Source organism: Megalopta genalis, chromosome 14 (genome assembly GCF_051020955.1).
Source record: "Megalopta genalis isolate 19385.01 chromosome 14, iyMegGena1_principal, whole genome shotgun sequence".
Classification (NCBI taxonomy): Eukaryota; Metazoa; Arthropoda; class Insecta; order Hymenoptera; family Halictidae; genus Megalopta; species Megalopta genalis.
This window is the reverse complement of record NC_135026.1, coordinates 6,163,283-6,189,692: the sequence shown is the minus strand read 5'-3', so window position 1 is coordinate 6,189,692 and position 26,410 is coordinate 6,163,283. Positions and strand designations below refer to the sequence as shown.

Here is a 26,410-nt window from a genome sequence, read left to right as displayed (position 1 = left end):
CTCCAATTTTGTTATCCAGTTAGGTCAGGATTAGGTCGGAAACAGAAAACTATCGCGTCGTTTCCATTTCGTACGATCGCGTCTAGGTTATGTCTAGGTTAGGTCTGCGTTAGGTTACCGTCTAGGTTCGGAGAACCGAAGCTCGTAGATATCGCAGTCGTTCCATAGGTATGAAACCAAACGTGGAGGAGTCTAACGAGGCCGCGTGCTAACGAATCCCGTCGACAGTGATAACAGACCGGCCGGCGAAGTTTCTCCGTAACGATTCCCTCGGAATTACGAGGGACGCGCGGTAATGTCCACGCGCGGCGATGAGTCCCAACGGATCGCGTGGCGGTAACCGTAACGAGGACGAACCGTGCCGGCCGAACCGACGACGAACCGTAGCGGCGATGGCCGAGAACGAACGCGCGGTAACTATAGGGCATCATCATCCGTACGCTTTCGAGCCGACCTATTGACTCGCGCGGGTCGAGAGAGTCCGCGATCATCCGTGATCGCCTCGAAACACACCTGTCATCTAACGACCGAACTATCCGAGTTTCGCGCGCGGTTATTTATTCCCCAATGAAACGCGAACAACTTTCTATCAATTAGGAGGCCTGCATTAGGCGGCGCGAGCGGTTATTAGGTGATCGTTCAAACTATTATAACCTAAAAGTTTCTCGTGGATGCCGCTGATGCCCGATTGGGCCAGCCGATGTGATGATGGGTGATGTACTAAATTGTGCAACATAAAAATGGGATTTACTTCGGTTGCGAGAAACTTCAGTCGCACTATTTATTATTATTATTTGTTATTATAATTGTGATTAATTATTATTTGTGATTATAATTTGTATGTGCACAACATTATTTTATTTTTATTTTTATTATATTGTATTGTATTGTATTGCATTGTATTATATTATATGAGACTATGATTTATATATTGTATTATACTATATTATATTATATTGTGTTCTATATATACATTGTATTGTATTGTACTATATTCTATAATATTGTATTATACTGCATTGTATTATATTATATTAGACTATATTTTATATTATTTTCATTATATTGTATTATATTATATTGTATTGTATTGCATTGTATTATACTATATTGTATTATACTATATTATATTATATTGAATTTTACAGGGTGTCCCAAAAATGTCTCGCAATCCGGAAGTGGCGGGTTCCTCAGATCATTTGAAGCAGTTTCTTCCTTTACAAAAATGTTCTCCAAGGCACCGTTAATGAGTTATTAACGAAAAACAGTGACCAGTAAGAATCGAGTACGGCTGACACGAGGCGGCCCAGCCAACCAGCGCACGAAGCCCAGTTCCGCTCATTGGCTCGGTCGCCTCGCGCCAGCTGAGCTCGCCTCTCATTGGTCACGGTTTTTCGTTAATAACTCGTTAACGGTCCCTCGGAGAAAATTTTTGTAAAGGAAAAAGTTGCTTAAAATGGCCCGAGGAACCCGCCACTTTCGGATTGCGAGACATTTTTGGGTACACCCTGTATATTGTATTGCATGCATTATATTCTATTATATTGTGTTCTACATTGTATTGTATTGTACTATATTCTATTATATTGTATATATATATTGTATTGCATTGTATTATATTATATTAGACTATATTTTATATTGTATTATACTATATTATATTATATTGAATTCTATATTGTATTGCATTATATTCTACATTGTATCATATTGTACAATATTCTATTATATTGTATTCTATTCTGTATTGTATTGTATTATATTATATTACATTATATTATAATATATTATATTACTTTATGAAAAGAGTCTTTTTGACACTAAATCGCCAAACCGAGTCAATTTGACTTATTTACGATTTTATTGCTATATATATGTATATTGACAAAATTTAAATATTTAATTTCGAAAGTCATTCGACGAAAGAAACAAAATTCTAGCACCACTAAACATCTTTTTCATAGAACTTCAACATATCAATGGCGTCGACGATTATAATAATCGCTGTAACTGCTCCCGTAACATTTAGTAGCACTTAATTCTTGCGTATTAAGGTTAAGACTCTCTCTCTCTCGCTCTCTCTTGCTACACAATGACACTAACGCGAACACCGGACTTTCAAAAGAATTTCTCAAAAATTAAATCTGAGAATGAAAAACGTTAAACGACACGTGGACCAACGAAACCGAATACCGTCGAAATAATCATTTTGCACAATTAAAAGACTGAAATCGAGTTGAAATTAAAGAAACGATAATTCGATGTTTCGATGATTTTGACGCGGTCTTCTTCGGAAATAATTAAGCGATCGATAAAATTTGAAACGTATTACACGACAGCCGAAACGTTCGATCAACACAGTGTCCGTAATATTTGTATTAATTTCGAGGTTACTTCCGGAACTGGACGCGTGACGGTTTCGGGTGCCCCCTGCCCCCTGGCGGCGGCGACGGTAATTATCCCGGGAAGCGACGAGTTCCCGATTCGCCGCGAGCTCTCGGCCGCGGTCCGGCATCCATCAACGTCGCGGCCGGGCATCGGGGCCCAGGAATGCAAGAGGAATCGGTGTCCATCGATAATAACCGTCCCACGATCGGCAACGACGTGAAAAGGTCTCCTTTACCGCTAATAACGTCTTATTAGCACGGCGACGGTGACACATGAACGATGACCGTAATAAGGCCCTTTACGTTTTAACGTGACAAATTGCGATTGCGCACGCCGCCGCTCGAACGTCCGGCTAGAGAAAGCTCGAGCGCCGCCGTTTAGGACACCTTCCGAACGTTCCGGACCGTTCCTAACCTATATTCGCCTACGGAGTGTCCGCGTCGCGCCGAGTTCGCGTCGCCGATTCCACCGACGCGAAACCCGATACGAAAGCAACGTCAGTGACACGCCGTTAATCGTTCCATTGTGCCGGCCGGTGTTACGCGACCGATTAATACGGTCTCGTTAGACAACGCGGGGGGAAAAAAACCAGCCGGCCGTCGATGAAAGACGCCGGGCGGTGCCCTTGGGCCAAGTTTATTGTTACGGCCGTTCGCCTGGGACACGTGGACGCCGGCCGGAAAACGGCGAGCGAGCGGATTCATTTTTCCGAATAAATTGTTCCGCGTTGTTTCGTTTCGTAACGTGTCTCGGATCGCGCGTCACGAGTTACGCGCGAGCATTTCACCCTATTAACGCTGGATTTACGGAGCACAAAAAACAGCTGTTTTATATTAGTTTATAAAAGTGACGATAAGATATTTATTCTGATTTTTAACAAGTGTTATTGTAACATATAAATTGAATAAATAACTCATGTATGTATCTTTACGATGTGAATAATGGCGAATTAAAAAATTAGTGGCCCGTCATTTTGACGGGTTCCATGAATCTAGTATTATCTGTCACGATTTGGGGATTTTGGAATTTTACGTACACCGCTTGGCGCGAAGAATATATTTCGTGCGTTTGACAGTTTAATGCTATTTTATACACATCAATTAATATTGTTTACAGCAGACGGTGTGTACTTTGTGTTCATCTGGAGATTTGGAGATTTGGAGATCATCTGTAAGTTGAACACGACAAAATTATCGTATTTGAAGCATATTTTTCGTTTCTTTTTTATATTATAATTAAATATCCTACACACACACACACACATGAAATGTAATTTAGAGGTTATAGGGACTATATGTTGCTTATTCGGTCTTCTGTTATTTCATACAATGAAAAAGAAAACAACAGAGGTAGCCAAGCAATGCTGCCAACATCGTAGCTCAAATAAGCCATTTTTTTCTGTACTGCCATCTAATGGTGAAAAAACGCAATGACTTATAGGCCAAGCCAATACATATTCATGATGAATACGCGCAACTTATCGGACTGTTATTTTCTAAGGGTGTGTTGCCATCATTTGGGGACGCACGAATAAGAGACCGTTGCCCATCAATGATACACAGTGCCCGGACAGAAGCATAAAAAATTCCCTAGATCGCAGGGTCCAGCTGGTCGAGGATTTGCCGAGGCCTGGCTGGCAACGTTCTCCCTCAAAGTTTGCCTTTCATTCTGTCTAGAATCGCCGGAGGATCGCAGAGCAAACGAATCGGTAGTGGAGTAACGTGTATATCCTTCGCGAGACACGGAACGAATGGTTGCCAGCAGCCGTACCAACCGAGGTGTACCTCGGTTACACAGTGTACGGTGACTAATGAACCTTTACAGTCACCTTTACGTCCTACCACCGGCGCACCGCAACTCGCCGAGTTTATTGCCGATGCTAATTCACGAGTTCGAGCAATTAGAGGGCTCGACGGAAGCGGACCCTTTGATATCCTCCTCGTGCTTCTGTCCACGGACATCCAAGCTTGACGCCGCTACATCGATTATCTTCGACACACCGCGCCAGCGTTTGCGGCTCGGGACCACCTTGCTAGCCTAAAAACGGACAGTCGTTGACAATATCTTTATTTTTTACTAGAAACTGGACACGGAATTTAAGAAGTATCTACGGCAGGGGTGTCAAACTCGCGGCCCGAGATGAACATTTTTGATGTCAAGTATCAGGACGTAAACAATAATTTAACTTTATATATGTTTATTACAATGTACTAGTTAAAATAAAAATATATGTTTCTGTGAACATTGATTTTTTTTTGTGGCCCACCTAAAGTTAAGCATTGTTTATTTGGCCCAAGTTAGCTTTTGAGTTTGATATCCCTGATCTACGGTATGGTGTCAGGCGAAGTTCAGAGCATACCAACGTATTTTTTTGTTGAGGTTAGGTAGATTATATCAGAAATACTACGCGGATGTTTACAGTTTCGGAAGACAACCTTGGTAAGCTGAGAACATTCATTCTCAATATTTTTGTTTCTGGTAACTGGTGACAGGATTTGAAAATAAACTACGTGACGGTATCAGGCGAAGTTCAGAGCACAGGAACGTATTTTTTTGTTGAGGTTAGGTAGATTATATTATAAATACTACGCGGATGTCTACAGCTTCGAAAAACAACCTTGGTAGGCTGAGAACATTCATTTTCAATTTTTTTTTTCTGGAAACTGGTGACGGGATTTGAAAATGTACTACGTGATAGTGTCAAGCGAAATTCAGAGCATACCAACGTATTTTTTTTTGAAGTTAGGTACATTCTCGTAGACATAGTGCACTGATGTCTACAGCTTTAGAAGACTATCTTGACAGGCTTAGAATGGACTCTCGTTTCCAATTTTTTTTTTTCTGGAAATTGCTCACGGAATTTGGAAATTATCTACGTGACAGTGTCAGGCGAAGTTCAGAGCATACTAACGTATTTTTTTGTTGAGGTTAGCTGGATTATTGTAGACATAGTACACTGATGTCTACAGCTTATGAAGATTACCTTGGTAGACTCAGATTGGACTCTCGTTTTCAATATTTTTTTCTTTGGAAACTGGTCACGGGATTTGAAAATAAACTACGTGACGATGCCAGGTGAAGTTCAGAGCATACGAACGTTTTTTGTTGTTGAGGTTAGGTAGATTATCTTAGACATATTATACTGATGTCTACAGCTTATGAAGATTACCTTGGTAGACTCAGAATGGACTCTCGTTTCCAATATTTTTTTCTCTGGAAACTGGTCACGAGATTTAAAAATAAACCACGCGACGGTGTCAGGCGAAGTTCAGAGCATACCAGCGTATTTTTGTGTCGCGGTTATGTGCATTATCTTCGACATACTTCGCCGACGACTGCAGCAATGCCATTAAAATTGGACATCGGTTGCAACGCCTTACATTATAAAACGAACTGACCTTGAGAAGACCTTGGCTCCCAAATTTTCTCCACACAGCACAAAGCTTGAAAACATTTGCCAAACATCTCGCACGTTATCTTCTGATTTCCGAGAGACCAGCTACACCAAAATCGTTCGACCATAACGTATCGCATTGCGGACTCGCCGAGGGTTCACTAAACCCCATATATATCTGCAGAAATACATCAGGAACGAGCGGCGGAGTAAGAAGCGAACAAAACAGTTTCTTGCGAGTCGCGATAGAGGAGAAAGGCCGGCGCGACGTAAGAGGGAGGGGGGCGGGCGGGAGGCGAGGGCGAAGGAAGGTCGCAGGGAAAAACCGGTACACCGGTAGCGCGTACACCTAATGACGGGGCACGCCGGTCATCGGGCTATACTGCGCCGCGTCTTCGGGACCGGTGACGAAGACGAACGGTGCAGGTGAACGCGGCCCGGTCCGAAAGAAACTCGTTGCCGCCGAAAGGAATATTCATACGGCCGCGCGGCGCGACGGCACTGGCCGCCAGCTGGAATAGCCAATGCTACCCTTCGGTGGCCGGTCGCCTCCGAAACCGGGAATCGACGTTCCCGGGAAACGGACAAGCGACGCCGTTGCGTGATCTACAAGATTTATCCGCTCCGGGTACGCACCGTCCGTACATATTCATTAACATTTATTATTATTCATTCTTGTTATTCTAATCCATTATTATTATTACTATTCATTATTATTATTACTACTCATTATTTTTATCATTATTCATTATTATTATCATTACTATTCGTTACTATTATTATTATTATTATTATTCATTATTGTTATTTCTATTCATTATTAATATTTGTACTCATTATTATTATTACTATTCATTATTGTTATTTCTATTCATTATTATTATTTCTATTTATTATTATTATTTCTATTCATTATTAATATTTGCACTCATTATTATTATTACTATTCATTATTGTTATTTCTATTAATTATTATTATTTCTATTTATTATTATTATTTTTATTCATTATTATTATTACTATTCATTATTATTATTACTGTTCATTATTATTATTACTACTCATTATTATTATTACAATTCATTATTATTATTATTATCCATTATTATTATTCATCGGGCTTTATTATTATTGCCCGATTTCATTTCATTTTCGATGGGGGACCCATCGCGGATGTGCTTAAAATCGCTGTTTTACGAACTCTTTATGGACTTTATTAACTTTATAGTTATTGAACGAGACATATTGCATTTTTTTTGTATAATTTCATCTTGTCTCTATCTTGCAATAAAATTTAATATCTTATTCGATAAATATTGTACGATTTATCGACCATTTAACACGAATCCATAAAGTGTCACATTGTACTTCATAAAACACCGATTTCATACTTTTACCGTTTCATTCTGTTATTCTGTTTGTGCTTCAATAAACAAGTTCTCAGTGTATATTGTCCAAATAGAGTTAATTGTGTCAGAGAACAGACCGAAGGCGCAGCAACTGGTCACCACACAGTAACTGGCACCGCTATCCTAAATATTGGGGGAATAATGCGAGATACGTGTACGCGTCGATTATGCGAAAGATTGACTTATCTTTATGCCAAATTGTTGCAACTAGGAACGAAAAAAAATATGTTTGATTTAGCTTATCATTTTGTTTGGTCTAGGATAGTTTTTTGGAGCCCTGGAAATTCTCGCGAATTTTGATTCAGATTTATTGAATAAGTTTGTAGTAGTCTATCGGGCTTGCAAAATTTTTTTTCGCATTCGTTATAGCATCGTTTTGTAGAGCGATGTCTCCCCGTTACAACGACTACTCGGAAATCGATCTACAATTTTTTTCTGCGGTGTTATTGCACATTAAGTGGATAGTATATCTGGCGCATCGAAGCGAAATGTGTCAACAGCGTGAACTGCAGGCCCGAATTCAAAAATATTTCACGCAAAGATGCGACCGAATTTTCCCAAGTAAAAAATTGTTTGCGATAGCGCAAAAGAAGTCGAATTGAATGCAACAAGGCTAATTTTGCTATCTGCTCCACAGCGGTCACAACAAATTCGAGGAAACAAGCTACTTCTCCGATCATCACGATGATCGTATAACCGAAAACTCGTCGATTTTCCAAATCGCGTAACTCTCTGTAAAACAATCGTACAATAAACATCTCGTGCTCGTTTTAAAGAGCGAAGTCTCTACTTTCGCGCTCTGGAACTCGTTTTCCCCGAAGATTTTCATGCGATCAACAGAAACTTAAAACAGTGGACAAACTGCAACAACGAAATACCATCGACGCACAACGTTCAACCAGTCGGGCAATGTACATTGCCGAGCAATATACAGAGTGTCCTAAAATTATTGAACAAGCGGGAAACGAGAGATTCCTCAGACCATTTGAAGCAACTTTTTCCTCGGCGGAAATGCAATCCACGGCTTCGTTTACGAGTTATCAACGAAAAACGGTGACCAATGTGAGGCGCGATCGGGCCCAATTCCGCTGATTGGCAGGACCGCCTCGCGCCAGCGTAAGCCATCTTTTCCAAAGCGAAATTATTCTTCGATCGCCATATATGTAATATATGTATGTATGTTTACCTTCCGCGAATATCCTCGATCCGTTCGCAAGATAACGCAAATTCGGCGCGTTTGTTTCGCCGACGGGCCCAGCCGAACCTACAGCAACCGAATCGCGTCACCGATTCGCGAGGGAACCGGGCAGCTGTCCTGTCCGCTGCCACGGCAGGCAACTCGGCTGGCCGAGATCTAAATAGAACAATGAAAACGCGAGTGAACAATAAATATCGCGTAATTGCGGCGCATTAAATAGCCAGAGATTTGCGCGCGCGCGACACGGTACAATAATTGCGTGTCATTAGACGGTATCGGCCTGGCAATATATTATTAGGGCCCCGCTGCGGTCGGCTCGGAGGCGGTCGGTTGACGCCGGTGTTCGGCGCGGTGGCACGTTTCCGCGATATTTATAGGACCGTTGGCCACCGTTAATTAAAGGAAAGCGCCGTAAACGTCCTCTCGCCGGAAAAGAAAAGGAGAACGCCGCGCCGCGCGCCGCTCCTGCCGCGGCAGCGCGACGAAAGAAAAGGAGAGGGCCCGAAGGATCAGCGAGGACCGCGGCCGCCGGGAGGCCGTGAACCGATCGGACTCTCGGGCCCGCAGAAAAAGTTGGTACGATCGATCTTTCGCTGAAATGACCATAGCGGAAGGCTAACCCCGATGCAAGTAAAAGCGATAATGCCTCGGCGACCACCGAGGCCTCGAGAACGTAAAAGTCCCGGGCGTCCCCCACCCCGGCGCGCTCGTATCGCCGCGCAAACAACTGCCGAGCGGGCCCCCGAGTGTAACGAGAAGAAGGGGAGGGGGGAGAGGGAGAGGGAGACGCATGTGAGCGCGCACGCAGTCGATACACCAGATAGTGATTGATGATGATTAGCCGGCGATTTGCCGATAAGGGAATGTACCGCGCCAAGGTAAGCTCTCCGCGGGGCCCGTGGCTGTGCTCGCCGAGCTATGATACAGGGCACGATATTGGGGCCCCTCTGTACACCCGTGTAAATTGCTGTACAATGAGCAATTACAATGACTTGCGCAACAAACGCGGCCCGATCGGTTTTCAGCGCGTCGCCCGGACGACGTGGGTCCCCGGGCCCGGGCCCATTCGCGCGGTCATTTCAATTCCGCCGGTGCGAAATCGAATTATATGGTGATCGAAGAATAATTTTGATTTGGAAAATATGTCGGCATACGGTGGCGCGAGGCGGCCCTGCCAATCAGCGGAATTGGGCCCGATCGCGCCTCACATTGGTCACCGTTTTTCGTTGATAACTCGTAAACGAAGCCGCAGATTGCATTTCCGCCGAGGAAAAAGTTGCTTCAAATGGTCTGAGGAACCTCTCGTTTCCCGCTTGTTCAATAATTTTGGGACACTCTGTATATTGCACGGCAATGTACATTGCCCGACAGGTTGAACGTTGTGCGTCGATGGTATTTCGTTGTGCAGTTTGTCCGCTGTTTTAAGTTTCTGTTGATCGTATGAAAATCTTCGGGGATAACGAGCTCCAGAGCGCGAAAGTAGAGACTTCGTTCTTTAAAACGAGCACGAGATGTTTATTGTACGATTGATTTACGGAGAGTTACGCGATTTGGAAAATTGACGAGTTTTCGGTTATACGATCATCGTGATGATCGGAGAAGTAGCTTGTTTCCTCGAATTTTTTGTGACCGCTGTGGAGCAGATAGCAAAATTAGCCTTGTTGCATTCAATTCGCCTTCCTTTGCGCTATCGCAAACAATTTTTTACTTGGGAAAATTCGGTCGCATCTTTGCGTAAAATATTTTTGAATTCGGGTCTGCGGTTTACACAGCAAACCACGTTTCGATTCGATTCGTCAGATATACGTTCCACTTAACATGCGATAACGCCGCAGGAAAAAATCGTAGATCGATTTCGGAGTAGTCGTTGTAACGGGGAGACTTTTCTCTACAAGATGACTTCAAAATGAATGCGAAAAAAAATTTCTCGAACCCAGCAGAATCTGAAATTTGACAGTGAAGTCGACAAATTACATAACTCGAATTCTCCACCGTTTCGTAATAAAAAAAAATAGTCTTTCAAAAAGCCAGTTTAATAGTAGGAAATTAGAGACTTCAGCCTTTAAAATGAGCACCAGAAAACTGTTCTACGATTCTTTTACACGAAGTTACAGAATTTGGAAGGTCGAGAATTATTCGATCACACAAACCCTGCGACAACTCCAAAATTATCTCGCACTCGCGAATTTTTCGAGAGGTCCGCGATGCAGGTAGCGAAATAATTCTTGTTTTATTCGAATGATCTTGGTTTGTACTATCAGACACAATTTTTCGTTGAGAAAAATTTAGTCGCGTTTATGAATTAAATAATTCCGAATCCGCACCTGTAGTTTTCATGGTCACCACGCCTCGCCCCCGTCTCTCTCTCCACTTAAAATGCGATACAACCGCAGAAAAAAATCGCAGATCGCTTTCCGAGAATTCATTTTAAAGGGAAGACTTTCCTCTATAAGATCCCACCGAAATAAATTCTTAAAAAAAATCCTTGTTCCGAATATTTAAAAACGAAACGTGAGAAAGTTCTCGCAAACTGTTCTCGTTTCGTCGCGAAGTGTTGTTAAAATATTAATCGCGACGCTTGAAACGAAGCGAAAAATCACCAATAATTTAAACCGATCCAAAAAAGAACGATCGAGAAATCGTTGCAGACAGCATCGACGCAATTCCGCATCTCCGTCACGAATGCAGTAGCGGCGGCGTAGTCACCGAAACGCGTCTGACCAAACGACGTCATATTCCACTTGACCGGCGCGCCGGGCCCCGTCTATCGAGGCTGCTTTATTTCCCTATTAAGCCGGGGCCCGACAGGGAACCGCGGGCCGGACAGGGGCCCGCGGGCCCGTCGGGAACGCTCGATTTACCGCGGCGATTTAAACGCGAGTTTCCGTTCGGGATCGGGGCGCGCGAAGTCGCAGGTGCAACCGTGGAAACCGGCGATCGGCCGGTGAACTACGACGATCGATACGGATCTACCGGCGCGACAATCTTCCGATAACAAGCCGGGAATACGTCCCGGCTGGATCGCGGAGGGTCGGTGAACGCGATCCGATCGTTTCGGATCTGTTGGCTGTCCGCGGGGATGCGCGATGCGCGGTGATAAGCCGGGTATTGTTGTCGCGCATGATCGCGTCCCTTCCGGCACGATCGCGCGTCCCGGCCGGCATCGATCGATAAATTCCACTTAGGCGAGCTGCCCGATCGCGCCAATTCACGGATAATTCGACTACCGAGCCGTTCCTTGCATAATATCTTTATATGCAGCCGGCGTCTCAATTCCGACGCGGCGCGCGACGAGTCGCAGGCAACAGGTTACGCGCTGGAAACCGGCGGAATTTACCGGACGAACTTAAAATCGAGGAACACCGTCTCAATGTAGAGGTTTCAAGCTTTCATTTAAAACGAGAATTGTCATCCTGCGGTCGTTTATCGCGAAGCTATCGTCGGTCAAAGTCGGCCGATTTTTATCCAACAGTTTTCCATGATGTAATTGATTCGAGCAGTAAATATTCCCTAACTGCCGCTCAGTGGACACTTTGGGAAGTGGTTTCGATTGCGCAAACGAAGATCAATCGAATAAAAAAAGAATTATTTCGCTACCTGCATCGCGGACCTCTCGAAAAATTCGCGAGTGCGAGATAATCTTGGAGTTGTCGCAGGGTTTGTGTGATCAAATAATTCTCGACCTTACAGATTCTGTAACTTCGTGTAAAAGAATCGTAGAACTGTTTTCTGGTGCTCATTTTAAAGGCTGGAATCTCCACTTTTACACTATCGAATTGGTTTTTTGAAAGACTTTTGTTTTTTATTACGAAACGGTGGAGAATTCGAGTTATGTAATTTGACGATTTTAGAGTCTAGTTTGAGATTCTGCTGGGTTCGAGAAATTTTTTTTTGCATTTATTTTGAAGTCATCTTATAGAGAAAAGTCTCCCCGTTACAATGACTACTTAGAAATCGATCTACGATTTTTTTCTGCGGTGTTATCGCACGTTAAGTGGAATCTCTGACGCAATCGAGAAATGTGGCAATCGAGTAAACCACAAGTTCGAATTCGGAAATATTTTACACAGAGATGCGACCGAATATTTCCAGGTAAAAAATTGTTCTCGATGGTATAAAAGAAGCTGAATCAAATGCAGAAAGAATTGTTTTACTATCTGCTTCGCAGTGGTCACGAAAAATTCGAGAATTTTCCCGGCAATGTCGCCGGTACGTGACGAAGGGTGGCTTTGAATTGTCGTAACTTCGCGAAAAAAATCGCAGCCAGGTTTCTTTTTTTTTAATCGGAGGGGAAGGATTACACTTCATTCCACCGCGTACGGCATCGCAGGAAAAAATTCGACGAAGTCCGTGCATTTTGTCGAACTTTCCAATTTTCGGTATGACAAACATACCCTTATATTTAAATATATGCAGCGACGAGGGTGCGTCGAACTTAAAATCGAGAAATGCTGTCTCAAAGTAGAGGTTACAAGCTTTAATTTAAAAAAAGAATAGTCATCCTGCGATCATTTATCGCGGAGATATCGTCGGTCAAATTCGACCGATTTTTATCCAATGTTTTTCCATAGTTATTGTATTTTAAAACTGAACTGAATGACTCGCACTTTTTAATTAGATGACAGAAGGACTAGTCTATATATATCAGACGATGGCTAAAAAGCTTTTTTTAAAATTTTCCTGTTGCATGAAATGAAAAGAAATTAATTAAAAAAACTCGTTTTTTTAACTTTTTCATCTGAGCCTATAACGAAAATTTAAACAATGTCTTTCGCAGATCTTGGCAATGTAAAAGAAGATCTTTGTTATCTAAAAAAAAAATTCCAGTCGTTCGGTTCATTTTTCAAAAAGTTATCGCCTTTTAAAAGGTGCACGAATGCTTTTGTGGTCCACTGTACACCGATTCTTTCGAACATTCTCTTCGTCGTTCCGTTGTCCAACACTTCATTTATCAAGCCACTTTCATAATATTGGCATCGGACGTCGTAAGTCCCGGCCAACGTTCCCGGACCATGGTATTATTATCTACCAATAATATGTAATAGGTTCCACTACGGTCTATTGCGCTCGGAAGGTACGAGCCTGCTTTAAATTCTGCTTCGCCGCGACGGTAGATGGACGTGTGCGGTTGCATTGTTCGCGGAGATACAAATCGGTGGGTGCTTCGGCTTACGATAGGATTTCTTTTCTGTCAACGAGCCAGAAATTAAGTCACTCGAGCAATTCGACGCGGCTTAAGGAGCTGCCACGAAAGTCCTCCATTCGAATGCTTCTCCGAGCAGGATTTACCGGGTAGCTATTGTTCGGCCTGGATCGGACACTTTAAACTCTGAATCCCCTAAATGGCTAGCATTGAGGCCGAATGCAGCGATGATACTTCGAGTATGTAGATTCGCTGGGTGTCTATTGATCCGACTGGATCAGATAGAGCCAAAATGTTCTTCGCCCAAGGAGGCTGGATCATATGTTTCACAGTGGAGTCCATATCCCCTAAATGCGTAGCTTTGAGGACAGCTGTGGTACTTTGTTCTGAGTCATTGTAAGGTGTAGATGTAGTGGGCAGTTGCTGGTTAGGTTAGATCAGGTAGGGTCTATTGGTTCTTTCATTTGGAAGTTGGGATTTAGAGTGGTCTAGACTATGTATCCTCCTTTAGACTGTAGTCTAGATGGAATATACCCTAAAATGCTAATCCTGGAGTCAAGAATGACTCTGAGCACTAAGTGGTTTATTGAAGAGTATTCACCAAATAGCTATCGAAGTTGTAGAAGACAATATATCCTCCTTTTGACTGTAGTCTAGACTACGTATCCTCCTTTAGACTGTAGTCTAAATAGCATATACCCTAAAATGCTAATCCTGGAGGCAAGAATGACTCTGAGCACTAAGTGGTTTATTGAAGAATATTCATCAAATAGCTATCGAAGTTATAGAAGACAATATATCCTCCTTTTGACTGTAGTCTAGACTGGATATACCCTAAAATGCTAGTCCCAGAGTCAACAATGACTCTGAGCAGCCAAGTGTCACTTTGAAGAGTTTTCACCAAATAGCTACCAATTAGGCTCCAATGCCAACAAGTGGTCACTACCAAAGTTGTAGGAGAGTACATATCCCTCTTTAGACTGCAGTATAGACTGCACATCTCCTAAAATGCTAGTCCCAGAGTCAACACCCAAGTGACTACTATTAAAGTTGTAAAAGTCTACATATACCCTAAAATACTGATCCCAGAGACAACAATGACTCTGAGTATCAAGTGCCTCATCAAGGAGCATTCACCAAATAGCTACCAATTAGGCACCAATCCACTCCAAGTGACTACTATCAAAGCTGTAAAAGTCTACATATCCCCTAAAATGCTGATCCTGAAGTCAAAAATGACTCTCTGCACAAAGTATCTCATCGAAGAGTATTCATCAAATAACTACCAATTAGGCACCAATCCCGTCCAAGTGACCAGTATCAAAGCTATAAAAGTCTACGTTTCCTCTAAAATGCTGATCCCGGAGTCAACAGTGACTTTTTGTTGTAAGTGCCTTATCAAAGAGTATTCATCAAATAGCTACCAATTATGCACCAATCTCCTCCCAGTGACCACTATCAAAGCTATAAAAGCCTACGTATCCCCTAAAATACTGATCCTGGAGTCAAAAATGACTCTCTGCCCCAAGTACCTCATCGAAGTGAATTCACCAAATAAGCACCAATTCACCAATTAAGCACCAATCCCCTCCAAGTGCCCGCCACCAAAGCCGTAGAACTCTACCTACTTCGCTTCCCTTGCTCCGAATCCCAGCAGATCCCGAACCGGATCAATCTCCCGACCACTTTCAATCTCTCGAATTCTTGAAAGCGTCAAGACCAGCCGCAGGATTGCTCTCTCCTCCGGTCGATCTCCGGCGAGGAAGCGGCGAGCGGTGTGTGGTCTTCAGGGCCGATCGGGCTGGCCCCTAGTTAGCGTGATTCAGTCGCGGTCCCGGGGTACACGCTCACACGCTCGCGGCGGGGCCTCTCGGAGGGTTCGAGGGACCGCCGCGGTAGTCGATCGGTGATTAGACGGCAGCTTGTTGTTTCCGATCGCCGCTAAATATCTCGAGGTTGCCGCTGGACGACGCTTCTGCCGGCGCGGATCCTTCGCGGATTCGTATCCTGCTGACGTCCTGCCGGCCCCTCCCCCCCTTCCCTCCGCCACGGCTCCTTTCTGCGTCTCGTTCCACACCGGCCCGGGATCGTTCGCGGTCTCTTTCCACGGTCACGCACGCGGCGATCGATCCTCCTCTCTCGCCGGGATCCTTGAGAGAGCAGGCCGCTTCACTTTGCCCGCACCGCGGGCCTGGTGAGAAAGTTTTACGACTCACTCGTGCGAACGCCTCGCCGCACCGCACCGCGGAATCGCGCCGAGCGGATCTCGAATGTATATCGCGGCATGTGTGTCTGTATGTGTGCGTCTTTAAGTACGTACGAGTCGCGCGTAGCCCCGTCTAGCCGGATTTACGACCGCCGTAGGATACTTCCGCTTTTTTCGCGACTTTTTGCTGATCGAACGGTGCCCCGGCTAGACATTGACGACGCTGACATGCCCGCGATGCATGCTTCTTGCGATCACGGGCCCCGAAGGTTTTGCCGGTTCTTGGTTACGTTTCTTGTGGCCGTTGAACCGCGCTGGGTTTGCGAGACTGTCGGAATTATTGAACGACGATTGTACGAAATAATTGGGAGAATAGCTGTACGTTGAGGGTGGTGGAGTGTTTATTCGGACACGGAGCCGGATCGAAAGAGTATTATAATGTGACGGCATGTTTGATATAATATTCAAGATTGAAAAGAATATTGTAGTCGACATTGAGTAGGATAGGATACTTGACATTGAATAGGATAGCATATTTAATATTGAATAGAATATTCAATATTGCTCAATATTTAATACAATATGACATTCAATATTGAATAGAATTCGACATTCAACATTGAATAGAATTCGATATTTAACATTGAATAGAACAGAGTATTCAACATTGAACCGAATATAATGCTGAATATTTAATACAATATGGCATACAACATTGAATAGAATTCGATATTTAACATTGAATAGAATAGAGTATTCAACATTGAATAGAATGTAATATTCATCATGGAGCAGAATAGCATATTCAGCATTGAATACAATAGAATATTCAACATTGATTCGAATATATTACTCAACATTTAATAGGATATGACATTCAACATTGAATAGAATAGAATATTCAACATTAAATTCAATACTTCATTCAAAATTGCATGCAGAGTAATTATCTACATTCAACATTGATTAGAGTATAATATTCGACATTGGCTGGAGAATAATATTTCACCCATTTAATTCACCCATCTAATATTTAATATTTAATATTCAATATTCAATATTGCAGGACATTATTCTCCATTCAATAGTGAATACTCTGCTCCATTGAATGATAAGTATTATACTCTATTTAATACGGAATATTATTCTCTATTTAATGCTAAATATTGTAATTCAATATTTAATAGATTACAATATTTAGCATTAAATAGAGAATAATATTCCCTATTAAATAGAGTATAATACTTATCATTCAATGGAGCAGAGTATTCACTATTGAATGGAGAATAATGTCCTGCAATATTGCGCCATATCAATGTGCGATATTCAACATTGAATGCAGAATATATTGAATAGTGTATCATATTTAAACATTCAACATTGAATGCTGAATGGAAATTAATATTGTATATTCAACATTGAATAGTATATAATATTCAATATTGAATACAAAAGTAGTCTCTCTCATTGAATTGTGTATTATATTCAACATTGACTAAAATATTGCATTCAATTTTACATACAGAATAATACTCTACATTTGACATTGAGTGGAAAATAATATCCTGCATTGAATAGGGTGTAATATGTATCATTGATTGGAATATAATATTCTACATTGAGCATTCAGCATTGAATAGAGTACAATATTCTACAATATATTCACTATTGAATAGAATACAATATTCTATATTTAACATTGAATAGAGTACAATATTCTACATTCAACACTGAATATGGTGGAATATATAACATTGAATGGAGAATAACTTTCCATATTGAATAGTGTATAATATTTAACAATGAATAGTATGTAACATTTAACATTGAATTACTCAATGGAAATTACTATTGTACTTTCAATATTGAATAGTGTATAATACTGAACATTGAATAGAATATAACATTCAATTATTGAATAATATTCAATATTGAATACAAAATAATCTCTCACATCGAATAATGACTAAAATTCTCTATTAAACAGCGTATTCTAACGTAACGTAATTTACCACTGAATAGAATAGAATATTCAACTTTAATAGGGATATTATATTCAATATTGAATCCAAGCGCAGCATTCCGCTCTTAAAATGCGTAAAAGAAAAATGAAAATTCTTTTCAAAGTCCAAGCACATTGGCAGCTGAACGTTCCTATTCATATCCGCGGCGGATAAAATCTTCGGGTTGAAGGAAAGGATAGCCTGATCATAGGCGAGATACGGCCGCATGTAAAACTGCAAATTGATGATAGAATCGACAGTCCGCAACGACACAGTTTCATAGAACCGCCGAGTCCCCGCATTCCACAGCATTATCCGTCGCTTTCGCCGGTTAATCCGGGTATTGGCGGTGGAAATTTTACGGTAGATCCTCGCGGCGTAGGTGCAGATTATCTTCTTCTCCTTCTGATGAATCGTGGCGTTTAATACCAACACGTGTGCGAGCCGTAAACGAGCCTGACACATTCGCCTTGACCTCGACGTAAGATATTATGCCTATCTATGGTCGTGCAGCGACTCGCCACGAAACGAAGCTTTGATTTATACGAAAGTCGTGGTAGCGTAAATGCTAGGTTCCTTCTGCACACGGGAAACCATTGGGGGGAAAAAACGGCCGTCGACTTTTACAGCGTATTCTTACCGACGGGAGAATTACTGGCGCGGCTGATTACGCTGTCCTGCGCGTATCTCGCTGCATCGACAGCACCTCGTGAGGCTGCCGTTCTAATCCTGCATAAAAAATCCGCTTCGTAAAAATTTTATCGACGTCGCGTCATCGAATCGTTCAATTTGGTCGGCCGGTTCGCAAAAATGTGTAATTCCCTTCGGTGACCTTTGTTCCACGATTTGCATAATCAATATTGTACATTGAATACAGTATAATATTGAATATTGACAAAAAATGCAGTAAAATATCCAATATTGGACACTGAATACAGTATAATATTCAATATTGTATATTGAATGGAATATAATATTGAATATTGAGTGGAATATAATATTCAATATTAAGCACTGAATACAGTATAATATTCAATATTGAATATTGAATGGAATATAATATTGAATATTGAGTGGAATATAATATTCAATATTAAACACTGAATACAATATAATATTCAATATTAAACACTGCATACAGAATAATATTCAATATTAAACACTGAATACAGTATAATATTCAATATCAAACACTGCATAGAGTATAATATTCGATATTGAATATTGAATGGAATATAATATTCAGTATTGAATATTAAATGGAATATAATATTCAATATTAAACACTGCATACAGTATAATATTGAATATTGAATATTGAATAGAATATAATATTCAATATTAAACACTGAATACAGTATAATATTCGATATTGAATATTGAATGGAATATAATATTCAGTATTGAATATTAAATGGAATATAATATTCAATATTAAACACTGCATACAGTATAATATTTAATATTGAATATTGAATAGAATATAATATTCAATATTAAACACTGAATACAGTATAATATTCAATATTAAACACTGTATACAGTCTAATATTCAATATTGAACATCGAATGGAATATAATATTCAATATCAAAAGTGATCCGGCGATCGTAACATTTAATTTAATATCCAGCGAGAGATGAATTGCGCGCGATTAATCGAATCGATTCCCGAAGGAAATCAAAATCCGCGCGCGGCTATATCAGCCGAAACTTCCGCGGTATGCTCGTTACACGTAATTAAGCCGCGCTAACAACCTCGAAGTCTCCGCGGAAGCTCGTTGAATTCGTGAAATCCGGGGGTCGCATTACGGGCCGGACAGCGGGACCCGAAATGTTTCTCGGCGGTGCACGGAAAGGATCCATGCTGCCCGTGTCCGTTCCGGGACACGAAACGGCTCGCGGAGTAATTAACGAGACACCGAGGACTACACACCGGTGAACGATAATATCTCGTTCGCACCGCGTTTCGACTTAATCGTGACGGTAACATCGCGCGCGTGGCATTCGTGTATGCCGCACGAAACCGGGCGGCTTCGAGGCGTCGGTGCCGAGACGGCCACAAAATTTTATGCCCTATTGTGCTCGCGACGATGCATGCTTGAGCGAGGAACTTTGGGAGCCATGAATAGTTCTTGGGATTTTTTCGATTTTTGGAAAGAGGTGTGGAATGTGATGCTGCAGTCATGATAATGAAAGCAAAATTGCTTGGTAAAGTAGAGTGTTGTTAATTTTTGTATTGGAATACCGAGCTGACATTGTTTATGTCGATATGTTGGATATTGAATATTATATTCCATTCAATATTGGATATTATACTGTATTCAATGTTCAATATTAAATATTACACTGCATTCAATGTTTACTATTGAATATTATATACCAATCAATGTTCAATATTGAATATTATATTCCACTCGATGTTCAATATTGAATATTATACTGTATTCAGTGTCCAATATTGAATATTATACTGTATTCAGTGTCCAATATTGAATATTATACTGTATACAGTGTTTAATATTGAATATTATATTCCACTCAATATTGGATATTATATTCCACTCAATATTCAATATTCAATATTATATTCCATTCAATATTCAATATTGAATATTATACTGTATTCAGTGTCCAATATTGGATATTATACTCTATTCAGTGTTTAATATTGATTACTATATTCCATAGAATGTTCAATATTAAATATTATATTGTATTCAGTGTCCGATGTTGGATAATATGCTACATAAATTGTCAATATTGATTATTATACTATATTCAATGTTCAATATTGAATATTATATTGTATTCAGTGTCCAATGTTGGATATTATACTACATAAATTGTCAATATTGATTATTATACTATATTCAATGTTCAATATTGAATATTATACTGCATTCAGTGACCAATATTCTGTTTTGTGCAATGTTGAATATTGAATATTATGCTCTCTATTCAATATTCAATATTAGAACTCTATTGAATATTCAATATTCAATATTATAATGTTTTCAATGTTGAATAATGAACGTTATTCTATATTCAATTATGAATATTATTCTCTATTGACTATTGAATATAACATTTGAATCAATGTTGAATATTATTCTCCATTCAATATTGAACATTATTCTCTATTAAATATTATTCTGTGTTCAACATTGAATATAGTACCATATTCGACATTGAACATATTTCATTCTATTCACTATTAAATAAGATACTCTATTCAATGTGGAATATTTGTCCTATTAAATTATACATAGAATGTTCTTTCACTAGTCTCCATTAAATCTGAAGGTGTATAAATCGATTTAAAGTACGAAACAATTTCCTAACGTATCGGACAATAACGCGCATACCGTGCACATTTTCCCGCACAATCCACCAAACCATATACGAAGAGCCGATGATCTAAACAAAGGTTCTCATTGTCCACAGTCCGACTTTCCTAAACAGTTCCGTAAGCACCGCATTATTTTCAATCAGCAAATCTCCGAAGTTTCGCCAGAACGTTCTCAATTCCTTGTAGCGCGCGCAGATCGGGCACGCCGAACCAATTGCATCAGTGCACGCAGAAACACGTGCGTCAGCTCAATCTTCTGCGGCTGATAAAAAAAAGCCGGCCGCGGCATTAGCCGGCGTCTCGCGCGGAGATGCTATCTCACAATTGTCAATAAGCTCTCCGGGCCCGAAACGGGCCGCTTATGCGGTCGTTTATGCTTCGGCCAGGTGCGCGCTGCTATCCGCTACGCGCCTGTAATAACACATTTAATGCTAATTACGGCCGGTTGCAGGCGGAAGTGGTTGGCCGTGCGACGACTACGACGATTTCGACATTCCCGTTTGGCCCGATACCGATTAATAGTTGATTCCGCGGCGACCGGTTTCGCCTTAACCGCCGATTGACGAAATCGGGCGAGCTCTCTCGACGGAGGCACGACGGTTGTATAACAGAGCGCGCGGCCGATCGTTCCGCGGCCGCGAAATAAACGAGCGGCCCTCGCGTGGAAATCGAAAGCGCGTATCGATCTGGCGCGGCGGACGGTTCGCGGGTGCATCGGTAATAAGCACGCGAAAACTCGATCGGCCGGGCCCGGCTCTCGATTTCTGCGCCTATCCGTCGTCGATTGTCCGATCGGTCTCGCCGGGACACGGTTACCACGTACCACCGTCTACCGGCACCGTCGTCGTCGGAAAAAGTAATGAATTATGCGGCGAGCGAACGGGTTCGATAGGTTGCAGCGTGCACGCGCTGCACTTCGAGATTAATCTGTCACGGGCGCCGTTCTCTTCCTATCGATCCGCGACCGGTTGATAGATCTACGTCGGGCCACGCCTGATTTATATGCTGATGTGACAACGGGACGGAATGTAGTGAAAATACTGCGGCCGGCTGCGGAACGATTGTTAACGGAGAAACCGATTTTAGCGGAGGCGGCCGTTTCGGTCTGTTCTGGACCGGTATCGGTTTCGTTTAATATTATTCTGTGTTCAATATCGAATGTTATACTGTATTTTATATTGAATATTATACTGCGTTCAATATTGGATATTATGTTGTCTCCAATATTGGATATTATATTGTGTTCAATATTGAATATAATATTATATTCAATATCTAATATTAAACTGTATTCAAATTTGAATATTATACTGTGTTGAATATTCGATATTATATTGTGTCCCATATTGAATATTATAATGTTTTCGATATGGAATATTATACTATATTCAATATGGAATATTTTACTATATTCAATATTGAATATTATAACGTATAATATTGAATACTATACTCAATATTAAATATTATACTGCGTTCAGTATTGGATATTATATTGTGTTCAATATTGAATATAATACTGTGTTCAGTATTTAATATTGTACTATGTTCAATATTTAATATTATACTGTATTCAATATTGAATATTATGATGTCTTCAATATGGAATATTATACTATATTCAATATGGAATATTTTACTATATTTAATATTTAATATTATAACGTATAATATCGAATACTATATTCAATATTAAATATTATACTGCGTTCAGTATTGGATATTATATTGTGTTCAATATTGAATATAATACTGTGTTCAATATTGAATATTTTACTGCATTCAACATTGAATAGGGCACATTATACTTTATTTAACTTTATTCTCTATTCAACATTCAATCGTCAATAGTATAGCTTATTTTAGGTGAAATATTATAACTCATTCAATGTCGAGTATTATTCTCTATTCCATAGTAAATATTCTACTCTATTCACTCTTGAATATAGAATATTAGTCGGCATAGAATATTCAATGATGATTATCCTGTTCTACTTCATGTGAAATATTATACCCCATTCAATGTGGAATTCCAGATTCCAATCAATATTGAATATTATACTCTATATGCTGTTGAATCTAGAATATTATTTTCCATTCAATATTGTGTATAGTACTCCACTCAATATTGAATATTATATTCCACACAATAATAAATAGTGTACTCTATTAAATATGGAATATTAGTCTTGAGACAATCTTAAATATGAAATATTATCCACCTTGAACACAGAATATAATTCTCTATTCAATATTTAATATAATATTCTATTCAATATGGAATATTATACTTTATTCAATTTTGAATATTATTCTCTATTCAATATTGATATTATACTGTATTCTATATCAAATAGGAAACATTATACTCTATTCACTGTCGAATATTATTCTCTATTCAATATTGTACATTATCGTCTATTCACTGTTGAATATTATTGTCCATTTAGTATTGAATGTTATCTTCTATTCAGTGTCGAATATTATTCTCTATGCAATATTGAATATCGCTCGCTATTCATTGTTGATTATTATCCTCTATTCAATATTGAATATTACCCTCCATTCGTTGTTGAATATTATTCTCTACTCAATATTGAATATTTCCTCTATTCACTGTTAATGAGCTTTGTTTTTAAGTCGATATATTTAAGGGTTTGCGTTTTAACACGTTTAAAAATATGGATGCTAACTTTCGAGAAGATTTACTTGTATTTGTTATCTCAGGATACTGATATTTTTCTCAGTATAAATAATTTCGTATAAACATTAAAAAATCACCACTTTTCATTACGGTAAAGTGACTTATGCCACTTTCAAAATAAACGGCTCAAATATACAATATTATTGTTGGTCCAATTGAGGAGGAAATGATCTGAAGTGAAAGAAACAACCAGAACCTAGTCATTTTAACTTTCTCGACAGTTCTAAAAATACGAACACTGTCAAAATGTTACAGCATCTTTCGCTATACCTTCAGCACAATTTCTACTACAATATCCACCGGTTATGTATTATTATATATTATTATATATTACCACCGGTTATATATTATGAATTTACACTCCGTCACAGTTACAACGACCGCAACGAAAACAACGAATACCGATTTTTCCACTGTAAATAATGCTTTTTCCATCATCGACTAAAGCGTTCCATCGCAATTTCGTAGCCCAGCCGTCCATCGCGATGAGCTCCATCGGATTGAACGTAAAAGATTCGCCAGTTTTAATCGAAGCTGACGACACGTTTTACGACCGCGGTTCTCCCGCGTTAAAGAGCGACAAAATTTTTCTCGCGAGCGTCATAAAGGAAGGAATAGGCGGAGGAGGATTCCCGTGGAATGTTATGCGGTGTTTCTACCGATGGGAATTGGCGTAGGTCATCGTTCGCCGATGCCCGAAGGCGTCAGGGCGTCACCGACAGCATGGAAGCGACGACGACGACGACGCGCCCCGCGCATCCGAGGCGTGGGACGTCACGTGTGGGTGACATACGTGCGAACCAGGACACTGGTCCGTGTCACCGGGTATTCAGATTGTCCTGTTACCAATAACGAGGACTTCGCCGTTGAAAGGCAGAACGACGTCATGCACGCGTGACAAATTACCGTCACCGACTCACCTAATCCCGTTCCTACGACACTGTTCGACCACGGTCTCAGACTCGATGGGCCTTGCACAATCGGCCGAGTATCGTGTTAAATCGGCCAATGCGTTGTAAAACCTAATTGCCTGGCGAAACCTCCGTGCCGCGGATAAAGAAACCATCGGCGACCGTCTCACGCAATTCCGTCTCGCGTACTGTCGTTCGCTGATCATTTTCATCTCGATTCGCAATATTTGAAACACTTTTGTCCAATAATAGATCGATAACAACATCTTTTTTACTCTGGAGATGGAAATTGTTGATCGCGAGATGTCTACTAGCGTGAGTAAAATCGTCGATTTTGTTGGAATTTTGTGGAGATTTCAATGTTTGGTTACAAATAATATGCAGTATTTATTATATAATATATTGCATATATTATGCGGCATCAAAATTGAAATTAATCGAATTTTTGTTCAATATGGAATATTATACTATATTCAATATTGAATATTATAATGTAATCATTATTGAATATTATAGCGTATTCAATATTGGATATTATACTGTATTCAATATTGAATATTATAGCGTATTCAATATTGGATATTATACTGTATTCAATATTGAATATTATAACGTAATCAATATTGAATATTATATTGTATTCAATATTGAATATTATACACTATCCAATATTGACTATTATACTGTAATCGATATTGAATATTATGCTATATTCAATATAGTATTTTAAACTGTATACGAGATATTGAATATTATACTATATTCAATATAGAATATTATACTGTATTCAATATTCGATATTATACAATATTCAATATTGAATATTATCCGATACTCAATATTGAATATTAGACTCTATGCAATGTCAAATATGGCATATTATACTTTATTCCCTATTGTCGATAGTAATCCTAATTGTCAATAGTATATTTTATTTCAGGTGAAATATTATATCTCATTCAATGTGGAATACCATATTCCAATCAATAATGAATATTATATTCCACTTAACGTTAAACAGTGTATTCTATTAAATGTATGATATTTGTCTTGATACAATGTTAAATGTGGAATATTATTCAATCTTCACTGCAGAATATAATTCTCTATTCAATATTCAATGTTATATTCTATTCAGTGTGGAATGCTACGCTTTATTCCATTTTGAATATTATTCTCTATTCAATATTGATTGTATTCTATAATCAAATGGGAAACATTATAATCTATTCACTGTCGAATATTATTCTCTATTTAATATTGAATTTTATCGTCTATTCACTGTTGAATATTATTGTCCATTGAATATTGAATATCAACCTCTAATCACTGCAGAATATTTTTCTCTATGCAATATTGAATATAAGCCCAAATTCAATATTACCCTCTATTTAAATTAAATATTACCCTCTACTTAATATTGAATATTACTCTCTATTTAATATCAAATATTACCCTCTATTCAATATTGAATATTACTCTCTATTTAATATTAAATGTTACCCCCTATCCAATATTGAATGTTACCCTCTATTGAATATTGAATATTACCCTTTATTCAATATTAAATATTATCCTCTATTGATAAACATTTATAATGAAATAAAAATAAACATTAATTTTAACATTCAATTTGTAATGTTTACGTTAATTTGTTTATATTTACATGCGATGCCTTGGTGTTACATGTCACCAAATTATTTC

The 26,410-nt window shown here is 39.6% G+C and overlaps 1 protein-coding gene and 1 long non-coding RNA gene across 2 annotated transcripts in view; both read right to left on the bottom strand.

Annotated features, from left to right (window-relative positions):
* LOC117225812 (uncharacterized) overlaps positions 1-26,410 on the bottom strand; it is a 728,572-nt gene that overhangs the window by 211,653 nt on the left and 490,509 nt on the right. The window lies entirely within an intron of this gene.
* LOC143260519 (uncharacterized) lies at positions 3,430-15,938 on the bottom strand. The gene is made up of 2 exons (XR_013034777.1): positions 15,161-15,938; positions 3,430-4,425 (listed from the first exon to the last, which is right to left on the bottom strand). It is a non-coding gene; the product is annotated as an uncharacterized LOC143260519 (long non-coding RNA).